Source organism: Acinonyx jubatus, chromosome B2 (genome assembly GCF_027475565.1).
Source record: "Acinonyx jubatus isolate Ajub_Pintada_27869175 chromosome B2, VMU_Ajub_asm_v1.0, whole genome shotgun sequence".
Lineage (NCBI taxonomy): Eukaryota > Metazoa > Chordata > Mammalia > Carnivora > Felidae > Acinonyx > Acinonyx jubatus.
The window spans coordinates 39,366,212-39,381,725 of NC_069385.1; the positions used below are offsets into that span (position 1 = coordinate 39,366,212).

The 15,514-nt window shown below is 36.6% G+C and overlaps 1 protein-coding gene across 3 annotated transcripts in view; it reads right to left on the bottom strand.

Annotated features, from left to right (window-relative positions):
• The window catches only part of NKAIN2 (sodium/potassium transporting ATPase interacting 2), a 977,009-nt gene that overhangs the window by 157,325 nt on the left and 804,170 nt on the right, over positions 1-15,514 (bottom strand). The window lies entirely within an intron of this gene.

The window sequence follows — 15,514 nt, forward strand, 5'->3', positions numbered from 1 at the left end:
ATTTTTTAAAAATTTGGCCAGCTGAGTGTTTTCAAATAGTTAAGTTCTGGTTCCATTTTGTTTAACAACTCTATCTTTAAGCCATTTCTTTCTTCTTGCATTTTACTATTACTAGGCAAGAGGAACCAAGTTGCTTCTCCATACATTGCCTTAGAAATTTCCTCAGCTAAATAGACAATTTCATCACTCATAAGTTGTATCTTCTACAAAGTACTAGAATATAAACACATGTCAGCCAAGATTTGTTGCCACTTTATGCTAAGGATTGCCTTTTATCCATTGACCAATAATATTCCCCATTTTCTTCTGAGACTTCATCAGGTCTTTTCCCATCCATGTATATTCTCTAAAAAGAAGCTTTTTCTGTGGCTATCCTCTTTTCTTTCTGAGCCTTTACTAGAATTGCCTTTAAAATTATGTTGCTAACAATTTAGGTTTTTTTCTAGCACGTACCTCAAATTCTTACAGCCTCTACTCATTACTCAGCTCCAAAGCCATTTTCACATTTTTAGATATTTGTCACAGTAGCAATTTCCACCTTAGTTGGTTCATGCTATCATAACCAAATACTATAAATGGATGGCTTATAAATAACAGAAATTTATTTCTTGCAGTTCTAGAGGCTGGAAATCTAAAATCAAGGCACCAACCAATGGAACTGCATTTGGTGAGGGTGTGCTTCTTATTTGCAGACTCTGACATCCCTGTATCTTCATATGATAGAGAGGGTAAGAAAGCTCTCTGGTGTCTCTTTTATGAGGGCACTAATCTCAGTCATGAGGGCTCCACTCTCAGGACCTACTCACCTCCTGAAGTCACTATCTCCTAATGCTATCACATTGGGGGACAGGAATTCAACATAACAGTTTTGGGGGGGAGAATATAAACATTCATCCATAACACAAAGCTAGACAAACACACAATAAGAAAGCTACGAGTCAATATTATCCCTGATGAATCAAAATGCAAAAATACTCAATAAGATATGAGGAACATAGGAATTCAACTGTTCATTAAAAGAATCATACACCATGACCAAGAGGGATACAAGGATGTTCAACATACAAAATCAAACAATGTGATACGTCACATTAACAGAACAAAGAATAAAAATTTTGTAATCATCTCAAAAGATTCAGCAGAAAAGAAATTGACTTAATTCAGCACCCCTTCATGATAAAAACACTCAACAAACTAGAAATAGATCACATAATAAAGGCCATATATGAAAAGCCCACAGCTAACATCATACTCAATGGTGAAAACTGAAAGGTTTGCCTCAAAGCTCAGGAACAAAATAAGGATGTGCCCACTCTCACCACTTCTACTTAACACAGTTTTGGAAATCCTAACTAAAGCTAAGAAAAGAAATAAAAGGTATCCAAATCATAAGGGAAGAAATAAAATTATTCCCATTTGCAGATGAACATGTTCTTACATGCAGAAAATGTTCAACATTCCACAAAAGACTGTTATAATTAATAAATGAATTCAGCAAAATTGTAGGACACAAAATATAAACACACAAAAATTATCGGTATCTCTATACACTAACAAAAAATTACCTGCAATGAAAATTAAGAATAATTCCAAGTTGGGAGATGGTGGAGGCCACTGAGCAATGCAATCCTTATCAAATTCCCAATAGTATTTTTGGCAGAAATAGAAAAAATCAATTCCAAAAGTCTATGGAACCACAAAAGATCCTGAATAGCAAGAGCAATCTTGAGAAAGAAGAAGAAAGTTGGAGACCTCACACTTTGTGACCTCAAAACATATTACAGAGTTATAGGTATCAAAGCAGTATGGTACTGGCACAAGGGCAGACCTATAGACCAATGGAACAGAATAGAGAGCCCAGAAATAAACCCATGCATATACAGGCGACTGATCTTCAGCATAGGTGTCAATAATACACAATGCGAAAGGATAATCTCTTCAACAAATAGGTTTTGGGAAAACTGGACATCCACAGAAAAAGAATGAAACTGCGCTCTTATCTTATACACTACACAAAAATAAACTCAAAAAGAACTAAAATTTTAAACATTAAAAACTTACATCTGTAACCATAAAACTAGAACTAGAAGAAAATACAGGGGAAATACTTTATGACATTCGTCATGGAAATGGCACTGAAAGCACAGACAAGAAAGGCAAAAACATACCTGTGGAACTATATCAAACTAAAAGGTTTTGCGTGCAAAGGCAACAATCAACAGAATAAAAAGGCAACTTACAGAATAGAAGATAATGTTGGCAAACCAAGTGTCTGACAAGCATTTAATTTTTGGAATATATAAAGAACACATAAAACTCAATGGCAAAACAAAACAAAAACAAAAAACAAAACAAAAAAAACCCTAATAAACCAAATTTTTAAAATGCATAAAAGATTTGAATGGATATTTAAAAAAATAATGTTTACTTATTTTTGAGAGAGAAAGAGACAGAGTGCGAGTGGGAGAGGGGCAGAGAGAGAGGGAGACACAGAATCTGAAGCAGACTTCAGGCTCTGAGCTGTCAGCACCTGACTTGGGGCTTGAACTCATGGCCAATGAGATCATGACCTGAGCCGAAGTCAGATGCTTAACTGACCACCCAGGCACCCCCAGAACAGACATTAGAAAAAAAAAGACATACAAAGTCTAAAACATATATTTTAATTTAAAAATTTTTTAAACATATATTCATATTTTGAGAGACAGAGCATGAGTGGGGCAGGGGCAGAGAGAGAGGGAGACACAGAATCTGAAGCAGACTTCAGGCTCTGAGCTGTCAGCACCTGACTTGGAGCTTGAACTCATGGCCAATGAGATCATGACCTGAGCCGAAGTCAGATGCTTAACTGACCACCCAGGCACCCCCAGAACAGACAGTAGAAAAAAAAAGACATACAAAGTCTAAAACATATATTTTAATTAAAAAAATTTTTAAACATATATTCATATTTTGAGAGACAGAGCATGAGTGGGGCAGGGGCAGAGAGAGAGGGAGATAGAATCTGAAGAAGTCTCCAGGCTCTGAACTGACAGCACAGAGCTCGACGTGTGGCTTGAACTCACAGACCATGAGATCATAACCTGAACTGAAGTCAGACGCTTAACCAACTGAGTCACCCAGGAACCCCTAAAACGTATATTTAAAAAAAAATGATCAATCTCACTAGTCATTAGGGAAATGTAAATTAATGTCACTAGTCATCAGGGAAATGTAAATCAAAACCAGAATAAGATATCACCTCCTAACTGTCAGTAAGGCTATTACAAACAAAGCAAAACAAAACAGAACAGTGGTGGTGAAAATGCAGATAAATAAAAACTCTTGTGCTCTATTGCTGAAGATGTAAAATATGCAGACATAATGAAAAACACAATGAAAAATCTTCAAAAAATTAGAAATAGAACTAACTACCATATGACCCAGAAGTTCCAATTCTGGGTATTTATCCAAAATAATTTAAAATAGAATATCAAAGAAATATATGCCATTGTATACTCACAATAGCCAAGAGGCGGAAATCACCTAAATGCCCATTAACTGATACATGGATAAAGAAAATGTGACAACAGAAGCCCATATTAAACTATATATTAACTGACTAGAATTTAAATAAAAATTTGAAAAGGAATAAAAAAGAAAATTTGGTATATACATATAGTGGAATATTATTCAGCCTTAAAAGAAGAAGAAAATCCTGTTGTCTGTGACAACATGGATAAACCTTAAGGACATTATACTAAGAGAAATAAGTAAGTCACAGAAAAATATGTACTATAAGATTTCAGTTATATGAGGTCTCTAAAATAGTCAAACTTAAAGAAGCAGAATGTAAAATCATGTTGCTAGGTGCTGAGGGGAGGGGGATATTATGAATTGCTATTGAGTAAGTATAAAGTTCTGCCAAGCACGATAAAAAAGTTCTAGAGATCTACTGTACAATCATGTACATATCATAACAATAGTGTATTGTACAATTAAACTTTTGTAAAGAGGAGAGATTTTATGTTATATATTTTTTGCCACCAAAACCAACAGTAATCATAATTACAATCATAAACCCAACGAGTGAAGCCTACCTACTGCAGATGGGGAAACTGAGGCTTAGAGAAGGTGCCTAATGTTTGTCTCTCTACCCTTTGCACACAGTTTCAGCTGTATGAAATGGTGAATCCTCTCCTTTGCCATCCATGTTTTTTTAACCTGATTCAATATCCAGTTACACCTGCCTCACTCAGTCCTCTCCCTCATTCCATACTCACTAAGCCTCATGGTCAAAGGCTTTCTCTCTTTTATTATCTCTCTCTTAATATTCCCCTGAAAGCCCTGAAGAATATTTGGTGTACTATAATTACTAATTAAAGAGCAATCTAACTGACTCTTGTGGAACATAAAGATGCTCCAACTAAAGGTCTTCTTTGGTTCTTTGGAACTAAAGATACTTCCCTTGGTTTTCCAGTTTCAACGACCTACAGTGAGAAGCACTGTCCCATAAGTCACAAAGGAGAAACTTGTCTGATCGGCGGGGATGCAGCAGCAGACGTAATTTAGCAAAACCCAGTCTGGGCTTTTTTCCAGAAAATGTCTTCTAATATGTTAGAAAGGTGAAGGAGAGGGAAGCAGTTCTCACATTCAACACTCTTGGCAGGAATTTATTTTGTGCCCAATATTGTAAAAAATCATCATCTTAATGATGCAGGTGAAAATAATAGAGGAAATTTAGTTTCCTGGCTCACAGGATTTGATTTCCTCTATTAACTGGAGCCATGCATCATTGCAGATTTGTAATCTCTTCATCGCACCTCTCTGAATCTTAGAGCAATATCTACAAGTCCCACCAAAGAGTGTTAATGAGCCACAAGAAGATGGTCAATAGACTTTTCTCCTTCAGACTAAGAATCTAGTCAGTGGTGGAGAAGTTGAGGATGGCATTGGAGTTCACCTCTTAAATATTTAGGCAAGTTTCCTCACTCTTTTAAAAATGTGTTCACTGTCAAGAAAAAGCTGAACATCATATCGTTCTTGGTGGCCAATCTAATATTAAAGGTAACTGGACTTAAATGACCTCTGTACTTAAAATGACCTCAATTTGTAACTACCTGGATTGCTTCCAGAGTCATCCATAATTTAATTATATTTATCCCAGCTCATCTAGAAGAACTCAAAATGAAATGGTGACTTTGGTTTGTGAGGTCAGAATCAATAGCCATTAAGAGAATGAGGGGATCTTTAAATCTAGGGGAAAAAAGCAAGTACTTAAAATATCCCTTGCATCAGCCTCAGAATTCTGGGTGCTCAGACAATGGCAGATATGGTGGAATTTTATCACAATGTGCTATGCAGCTTTACTGCCTAGAAAGATAGGAGTTAATGTAGGAGTTAATGTCAACCAGAATAAGAGTTAAAAGTTCAGCTTTCAGAGTATTTTGGACTTGCATGGCACATTTAAAGAGGCAGACAGATCCCGAAGAAGGACTGAAATAGATGAAATCTATAAGATAAGAAGAAAATTCCATGTAAGCCAAATGTATGAGTTTCTCTAATCATGTCATTGGCATCATGTAAATGCCAGACACCATTTATATACAGCTTAGATATAGCAGATGTTGGCATTTAAGTATAGGTTGCTTGAGAGAAAATTGCCCTTGAATGGAAGAGGAAGTTTACTGGCAGAGAAAAATGATTTTCTCAGTTAACAGTTATAAGCCCAATAATAGAATTGTTTTCAACCAGAGGTTGTGGGGTGGGAAAGGAGGAGAGATATAATGATACTTCAATTCCAATCTAAAAAAGAAAAAAAAATCAGCTTCAGTTGAAATTGCGGATGTGTGGGTTGTATACATAGAACCTTCTCCTCCCCTCTCCTCTAAACCTCAAGGCTTCATGTTAAATGGAACAAATCACATCCTTCGTGGTTCTGCTCTGTTTGGTACAGCTGCTTGCTGCAGGTGGTGCCCTAAAAATATATTGTTTGTTTATTTTGCAATATAGCAGTCTGCAGAGTGGTACCTAAAAGTGCAACAGCTCCCTTCTCTTTCTGTCAGTGAACCAAATGATGAAAGACAGAGACCTCCGCCAAACCTAGCATGAAAAGGCCCAAATAAGAGGCACAGGTTGTGCTTGAGGCTCAGCTTCTGATAAGTTCCATTTTCTTTGGATTCATGAAGCAAGGCTGACAAGCAGACTATCTGTCATCAGAGCCTCTGACTGGGTTTCAGTGAAGCAAAGCCAAGCAACAAACTGCCTTTGTTGGGAGAATCATCGCCCTTCTCTGGAGATTAACATCTGTAAGCATCTGGGGTCTAAAGGGAAAAAGAATCTGTAATCAATCACAAAAGGAAAATAAAAGTGAAGATTAATCTCAGGTAAATGTTCATGCAGATATTTTAAATAGAGCTTTCAAATGGTGAAATGTTCCAATAATTTTTCCAGCCACACTGGCAGGGCACTCACAGTTCACCCTGTTCACTTCACAGAGTTGTTGACACAGCACGATTAACTTGCACGTGAAAATGTTTTATACATGATAGTTAAAATGATGCACAAAACTATATTTTCATTAACTTCATCCTTAAATTCTTCCAACTCAGACCCAGATTAAGTACCACAGCAGCTCTGAAGCTTTAAGACCATAAGTTTGAACCCCCAAAATGTGGGCATCATGTGGCTATGTCATTCTAATTCATACCTCAGACTCACAATTAAAGGACAATAAAGGTGTGTCTAAACATATTTTCTCATTTAGTTTTGGCCACTCTTTTACTATCTCTTTAAAAAATTTTTCTAATGTTTCATTTTATTTTTTGAGAGACAGAGAGAGACAGAGCACAAGCAGGGAAGGGGCAGAGAGAGGAGACACAGAATCCAAAGCAGTCACCAGGCTCAGAGCTGTCATCAGAGACCCCATGAGGGGCTCAAACCCACCAACGTGAGAATGCTCAACTGACTGAGCCACCGAGGTGCCCTTACTATCTTCTTAGTGTTCTGCTTCCTTTGACAACTTGTCTCTAAGCTTTTAATTTGTAAGCAACACAGGCTTTCCTAAACTTATGAACTGAGAACATTGCTGAAAATGAATACATGAACAGCCACTGAGTCACTGACATGGAAATTTTTTATACCTCACAGTGTAATTTCACTTAAAATTGATTTTCCTGTAACAGATATAGTAGATTAGGACTAAATCAACCTAAATATGATATGTGACTAACAGAATGGTATAAAATTCCAGCAAGTATCATTTGTAAAATTTAGAACTTAGGAAAAAGAGAATCTACCCATAATTCTGCGATGAAGAAATCAATAGAGTTATGGAAAATGGGTAGGAAAAGTGAAGATAAATGACGGGGGGACACTGGAAAGTTAGGGGTAAAAGAAACAATTTGTATTTATAAAATTGCTGATAAGAAGCTGATTAAACTTAAGAGGTGGAGAGACTAAGAATCAATAAGGAGAGTAGAGCAAGGTAGACATTTCAGAATAAAAGAAGAGAGAAAGAAAACCAAAACATCTTTGGAGCCATGACACTCTTTAATTCAGTCCTTGAGTTTGCAGCCGTATTTGCCATTAGCATTGACCAAGATCATCACGTGACAAATAGCTGCTTTTTTAGGTACAATAACATAAAATACTGTGAATAGAGTTAGGGGAAAATTACAAGTGATAAACATATGTGTGCAAAAAGTTGTGGTCTTGGTTCTCAAGAAATTTAACTATGGGTTGAGAGTCATAACAAAGGTCAGAGAGGAACAAATAGCGGAGTCAAAATAAATGCAGCCATGATGCCACAAGGGCAGGAATAAGCAGGAGGATAATGAAGACTAGGAATCATATACCTAGTTGTTAAGAAGAACGTGTGAGTTGACAATAGTAGGGTTTAAAATCCTATTTATAGGATTGGTAAACACAAAAGGTAGAGAAGGAACATCACAGGTTGCTCTTCTTCTATTGTGTAAACATTATTTAGCTTAAGTGTGTTTTCCCATATTTTTATTCTTTTCACTCGAGTATAACATGCTAAACAATAAATTATCCGTCATATTATAGCGATCGTTATAAATCTTTGCAACCTTCCTTTGAGAATGCCTTGCTGTTATTTGAAAACACTTACACATTCTACTACTATTATTATACCACTGTGTTTAGAACTTCCAGTGAAGAGGAAATTGCCATCAAAGAATTACTTCTCAAAAAATTTTTATCAGAATAGTTGATTATGACTGGAAAGATGTCCTAAAAGACAATGATATTATATATTACAAAGAAAGATGGTAGCCTTTTGTTCAGGGCCAATAGCTTATCATGGTTTTCAAAATTTACTCTATTTTAGTATATTTATATAGACTTTTTTCCTTTTGAAATAACTTATGATTCAGTATACCTTATTATTTATTCTGAAATTATTTTATTTTATTTTTAAAGTTTATTTATTTATTTTGAAAGTCAGAAGAGAGAGAGAATACAAGCTGGGGAGGGGCAGAGAAGGAAGGAGAGAGAATTCCAAGCAGGCCCTTCGCTGCCAGTGTAGAGCCCAACACAGGGCTCAATCCCATGAGCCATGAGATCATGACCTGAGCCAAAATCAAGAGTCACACCCTTAACTGACTGAGCCCCCCAGGTGTCCCTGAAATAATTTTATAATTACAAAATTAAATATAAGAAATTGGATTGTAAATGGTGCTTTGCACAATTTCAGACAATTTAACTTAAATCTCATATCATTACAGAAAACCTAATTAATGGTGATTTATTGCAGCTTATAATCCTCACTACCATCTTTAATATGCTGGTATTTTTACTTCATGATGTGTCCAAGCATTCTCTTGATCAAGTGATGTTATGCTTTGGGGGTAAATAACTGCTTTCAACATTATATAGAGAAGCAGATATTGCACACTGATGATAATGGTTGATAAGGGATAAAACTTACCCCTGTGTAGAGTAGTGTGTCAGTACAGTAAATAGTATCACACTGGCTTTAAGAATCACAGTCCTATCTGGGGAGTAAGTAAACTAAGTAAGACTTAGTTCATTTTTGCACATCGCTATGAGTTAGTCTTTAAAAATAATAATATTTTCAATAAGCAGTGGAAGACACCGAGCTAAAGAAAAAATAAATAATACCACTTCTATTGTTTTCAGGCAATTTCTTAAGAATTATCTCATTCAGTTCATAATTACAAAATAGTTTATTATACAGCTGGGTGTAAGATTTAAGGATTGTTATTCCCAAACTGTGAATATTTTACCTTATGTTTCTGACTTTGCATGTAGGGAATACCAGAGAATATTAAAAGCAAAAACGTCTTAGACTTAATTTGACTTTAGAGTCTATTCAAGTTCTTGCACTCTGCTTGTTCATGGACTCACAAAACTACTCCCTAATTTACAAGGGCACCTTTCAGAAATAAAGCAAAATAAAATGAGAACATGATAACTGATTTCTCAGGGTTAATTTTAACAAAAACTTGGTTGATGATTGTGGATAAGACATCAGAGTGCCATGTTCTGAGTGACAGTGTTGAGGTAACTTTATTATTGTCTAGAGGAACTGACAGTAGGTTAGAAAGTTACACACATGCCCATTTCAGAAGCATCAACAGGTCTTGATGTTTCTTAATATTCAGGAATAAGCCCAGTTCAGGTGCTAAAATTAATTTGTGGAATGTTGTTTATATGCTGTGCAGCACTCAAATTTGCCAAGAAATGTCCATTCCCAATCTATTCACTGACTTCATTCTCCTATTTCAGAAATGCTGACATTGGAAAAATCCCTTGTTCACAATTATAATTTGGTTCTTCTTCCTATAATTTTGTGAATATTTTATAAACTATTCTGATGTTACAGAGAGACAAATCACATTTATTTCATTTATTGGGTTACTACTCTCTGACAAGTAAGTCTATGTATGAGTATCCAGAGAACTAGACCTGGAGCAGCATATATAACATTCCAAGCCAAGCAGCAAAGCTGTTGACCCAGCATAGGAGCTAGGAAAGAAACCAAGTGCTTGTCATTCTGTCCATTTCTATCACAGGCAGCAAGCATTTCTGTCCTAAGAAGAAAACTATTGTAGAGTCATGGACACTGGACTAGGAATCAGAAGACTCAGTTTTCAGTTCAAGCTCTTCACTAAGTCACTCTTTAGCGTTGAGATATGGCAGACAGAGTGTAGGTCTGCAGATTCAGTACTTGATAATAGGGTAGACCCTGCGATACTCAAAGGGAAATGACTCTCAACTTCCAGGAAGGAGATGATGGAGTAGTTGGAGCTGTGGCACCTATTTGGTATTACAGAATGTTTTTTTTTTTTTTTTTTTTGACCAAGCACCATGTGTTTCTGAGCACTTTAGGACTATAGCAGGATCAGTAGCAAAAAGAAAGGGAAAGCATTGATATGTCTGGAGAAGATTTTCAAAATTACAACATCTAGGCCATACTTCAAGCCTTAAGGGCATAGCATTTCTAGAAGTAGATCATGTTTATAGTTCTCTTTTAAACAAGTGAGTAAATCATTTCTATTCTCAGCCAGCATTAAGACCCGCACTGAGAGAGAGAGGGCATAAGCAAGGGAGAGAGGGAGGGAGAGGGAGAGAGAGAGAAAGAGACAGAGAGAAAATCTTAAGCAGGCTCCACACTGAGCACAGAGGCCAACATGAGGCTTCATCCCATGACCTGGGATCATGACCTGAGCCAAAATCAAGGTGTCAGATACTCAACAGACTGAGCCACCCAAGTGCCTCAAGAACCACTGTGTTAGTGTAATGGTCTTTAAGCATTTCTGCTTCCATATGTCCTGAAAAATTTTTCTTAAAAATCACTTAAAAACTGTATACATTTGAAATTGATGTTTGATATTTTTTATCATTATTTTTTATTTTAAAATGCATTTTTAAGTAACTTTTACACCCAAGTGGGCCTCAAAGTCATGGCCCCAAGATCAAGAGTCATTCTCTACCAAGTAGCTAGTCAGGTGCCCCCTCACCATTAGTTTAAATAGCGGCAATGGACTATTTATTTCAGCATATTATAAATATTAACATATTTTGAGGAGACATATTAGTCTTTGAAATACATCCAATGAAATTTGAATACTGCTGTGATGTGAAATTCACCTTCTGCCACTTAAAAACACACATCCCTTCAAAATGATTCAAGTTCGCAACTCAGATTCGCTATTTACCAGTTTAATGGCAATGTAGCAAGCTACATTCAAATCAGGACCCAATTTCTGACAACCAAATCTTTATGAATATGTGTTTCCAGATTAAAGAAGGAATGAAAGTGAGGCGTGATCAATAAGGCAACTCATTTTCACCCATGCACCACATACTCAGCAACATTCAAAAAAATACTCCTGAGCCATTCCCAGCACAATTCCACATTAACTCGGATAAAGGCTTTCAAGGCTTTGAAAATTTCTCACCAATGGTATACTTAGGCAAGTCTTACCAAGCCATATGTCAAATATATACCATTATTAACTGGGAATAACTAGAAACATCTGTGGCTCCATCCATTTGAAGACACGTTTTATCTTCAAAAAAATTTTTTACCACAATTTTTAAAACAATGGTTTCTATCATTTCATGTACTTTAAAAAATACAAAGTTTTCCAAATAGACTAGATATGACTGAAGGATGAACTTGACAGTGATCCTATTTTATCTATGAACAGTGCACCAAATATTAGAACCTTTTCTAAAGTGTTTTATAAGTCTCTGCTAATTTGTACATGGTTTCTACGCCAATTTTAATTGTTTGGGAAATGGTAGGCTTAATTAAATTTTTACCAATATCTTCTTCTGGTATCCTAAATATATTAATTATCAATCTGCTGCAGACTTGGAAGTGTGTTGGAAGTAATACCCAGAAATTTTGGTTGGAGCGGCGTATCTCAAATTTAGAGATATTGGTCCTCTGGAAGTAACCAGAGAAAAGAGGGATTAAGCATTGGTTTCTGTTTTGTTTTTTGTCCAATGTATTATTTGAAATTGTAACATACATTTTAAAATATAAACTTAGTTCAGTAACTGATAAATATTTTTCCCTTAAAGCTTCATTTATTTCAACTTTCTTGTAAAACATCCTCTGATTTCATTGTGTTGGTTAGGGGAAGTGAGGTATAGTGTGTGCATAACAAGTATGAGGCACACACACCTTCATTCCCCTCACCCTCAGCACCATGGCTAATCAATCATGGCATTGTTTGCCACTGATAAGCTCGGAATTTGGGGGTTTCAGGAACTCATTTCCAATCAGCTGTTGCTGGCGTTCAGACTGTAGTCCATTTCCTGTCCTTGGTACCAGAAAAAAACTTGGGTCAGTATGTCCATCCTCCCTACTGGCTAAGAAATCTTGGGAAAGGCTTTCAACCTGTTTTGCAGCCCTCACAGGACTGTTACACAAATCAAAAGATTTAATTCCTGTGAACACATTTTGTAAACCATGCAGCTGCAATCACACATTGTTTGAAGAAATCCCCTTAATTCTTTTGTAATGAGAACAACACCATCTCTGTAGGTGATCTCCTCCCTGGTTCTCCCCATACATATTTATTTGATCTATTTTGTAAGTGTGGATTTTTTTTTTGGTTTTATTAAAACTGTGCACACCTGTATTCCTTTTGAATACGATATCTGATACTAACTAGAAGAAAACCCTGCCGAAGGAGGAGAGGGCTCCTCTCACACCTGGCTCATCATTATGGTGTTCTGGCAGTCCTCTCTGCTCGGCTGGAGGCTGTGTGATTAATAGCCCCTCTTCCCAATTATGTGGATATTATACTTGTCTTCTTTTGGCTGTAGATGGAAGATTTCTTATGTATGTGCGATGCAAATGTGGGCTTTGTGAATGCTAATTTCCAAATCAGCTAAGAGTTGATTGGCAGAAAACCGAACAACAGGGTGACAGGATTGCCAGGGGTCAGGAATCTGTGAAAGAAAGGCTGAGTGAAGTTGGAGGAAATGAGCTAGAGAGATTTGGAGTGAGGCAAGAGCAGTCGCTGGGAGAGCAGCAGTTTGTGAAGGCAGATTCAAGCCAGATACCTGGGAAGAGAGGGCAGCTTCAAAGACTGGTGGAAACAAGGAGAAGTGGGCATTTAGCTGACTTTACAAAAAGCAGGATGGAGCTAAGAAGACAATATTATGTTATATACTGCACAAAGTGTATTCTCTGTCTACTACAATCCCCAAAACATACCTATTTGCACCTGGTTTGTATCCTGAGGAACCTTGCCCTATTTTTGATTGTGACATCGTCAAGGTTAGGGATCCTGTCATTTGCTGCTTAAGATGCCAACAGGGGACAAGCACTCAGGAAATCTTCATAGGACCCAATGAATTCAACATTGGATTGTTCGGGGTATCATTTGCGTAACATGTAAAGTGGAGGAACAGAGATTCAAGACACTATTCCATCTTTTTTTTTATTTAAAAAAATTTGTTTATTTATTTCTTTTTTGAGAGAGGGAGAGAGAGAGAGAGAGAGAGAGAGAGAGAGAGAGACAGTGAGAAGGGGAGAGGCAGAGAGAGGGGGAGAGAGAGAATCCCAAGCAGGCTCCACACTGTCAGTGCAGAACCCAATGCTGGGCTCAAATTCATGAACTGCAAGATCATGACCTGAGCTGAAATCAAGAGTCAGACACCTTAACCGATGGAGCCACCCAGGTGCCCCAACACTATTCCATCTCTCAACCATGACAGCAGAAGTGATCAGAATGACTACAGGAAAATCTAGTTGGAAGGCTTCCAATTAGTAGGTGGAGCAAATTGTTCAGGATAAGTGCCATTTTGGTTTCCCTTCGAAAACTCTGGTTAAGAAATGCTAGGTTTTCTCTACAGCAGGTGTTGTACGGCAAGCCCAAAGGCAAAAAGTGTCTTTGAAAATTCTCCAAGTAACTGGCTTGGGTACACTGTCCCTAACTTACTCTCAGGTGATCCACAGTCAGCACTGCCAAAGAAACAGGTGGAAAGGGTATGGACCCCCTACGAGGGTCCTATGAGGGTAAAGAGGCTGCATCCTGTGATGGCTTGCTCAAACTAGTTCTCCACTCAATTAGGAGTAGCTTGAAATACTGACCATGTGTGCTCTTAAGGACACTCTTTCTGTCTTCTTTACACTCTTGCCACTTTGCATTTACAGATAATTTTGCTTATGTAAAGATAATTTTTCTTTGGGCAGTAGGTCAGCCTCAACATATACTTCCATGTCCATATGTATATATACATTTTTTTTTTAGCAAATTACCTGTGTGCCAAAATTTTATGTGGGTTTGATAAATCTGTGAATATAGTTTCTACATACACACATTAATTCAACTCTCTAAAATGGTCACATATAACTATCTGTGCACATAAACTATATCCTTATAATATACTTGACACATAAGTGGAAATTTTCCAAAATGTGTGGGTACAGTAAAAAAGTGAGTTCCAGTGGGGGAATTTTTATCTAAAAGCCCTCTCTACCACATAATCTGTCCCCAAATGCCAGAAAGATTTTATTTTTCTCTTTTGAGAATGAACACTTCATCTAAACAGGATTTTAACTAATTAAATAATTTTTTCTGTCCCATCAAATCTACCTTATTTTTTTCAAGATAATTAAAATGATGAGTCTAGTGTTTAAGACTGTTGTGGAAGGATGTGTTAGTTAAGAAATGTCTCAGGTTGCACATATTGAAGGGAGAGTAAGCAATGCTGCAGCTAAAACGTAATTCAAATATTGTGGAAATAATTTATGCTGATGTCCCAAAATTTACATTCTCCTTCTTTCTTGACCTTTGTGATTGGTTGGGACTGTGGGACTAGTTGGGATTAATTTTTGGTTGGGTGGGACTAGTGACAACGAATACAAACAATGAGCTTCTCTTTCCAAGGAGAAGGGTGATTGTGCGAATGTTGACACTTCAGATGTATCTTTGCTCTCTGGCATGGAAACCCATGATGATTGAGATGGTGTTTACTCTACCAACCTTGTTTTCTTAGTGACAGTGACACTGGCAGAAGTTTATACTGATCCATAAAAAGAAACCTTTATGGTTTTTAGTCACAAAGATTTGGTAATATTTACTAGCACTTAACCCATTGTAATTTATGTGTGTGTATGTGTATGTATGTATACACATGTATATATTTTCTTCCTTTTAAAAAATATAATAACTATATGTTAGTTGCATAACCAGATACATACACATTCACATGGTCTTCCTTTTTGTTGTCCTAGAAGAATTTTATGTGAACTAATTTATGCCATTCTATCCACAACCTGTTATGTCTTGTTATTTAAGAATTGTGACTTAATATCATTCCCAAAGTAATTAACTGAAGAAATGCAAAGAGCAGATTCTATTTGCATTATTTGTCGTTAACAATTTCAAGGCTATGCATAGCAGTTGCAGATCTACATGGAGTCTAAGGAAAATATAAGTAGAACTACCTATAGGATCTGTAATAAATAAATGGAGACATGTATAATAAAGTTGTCTTTATAAATCCTACAAAATTATGCACT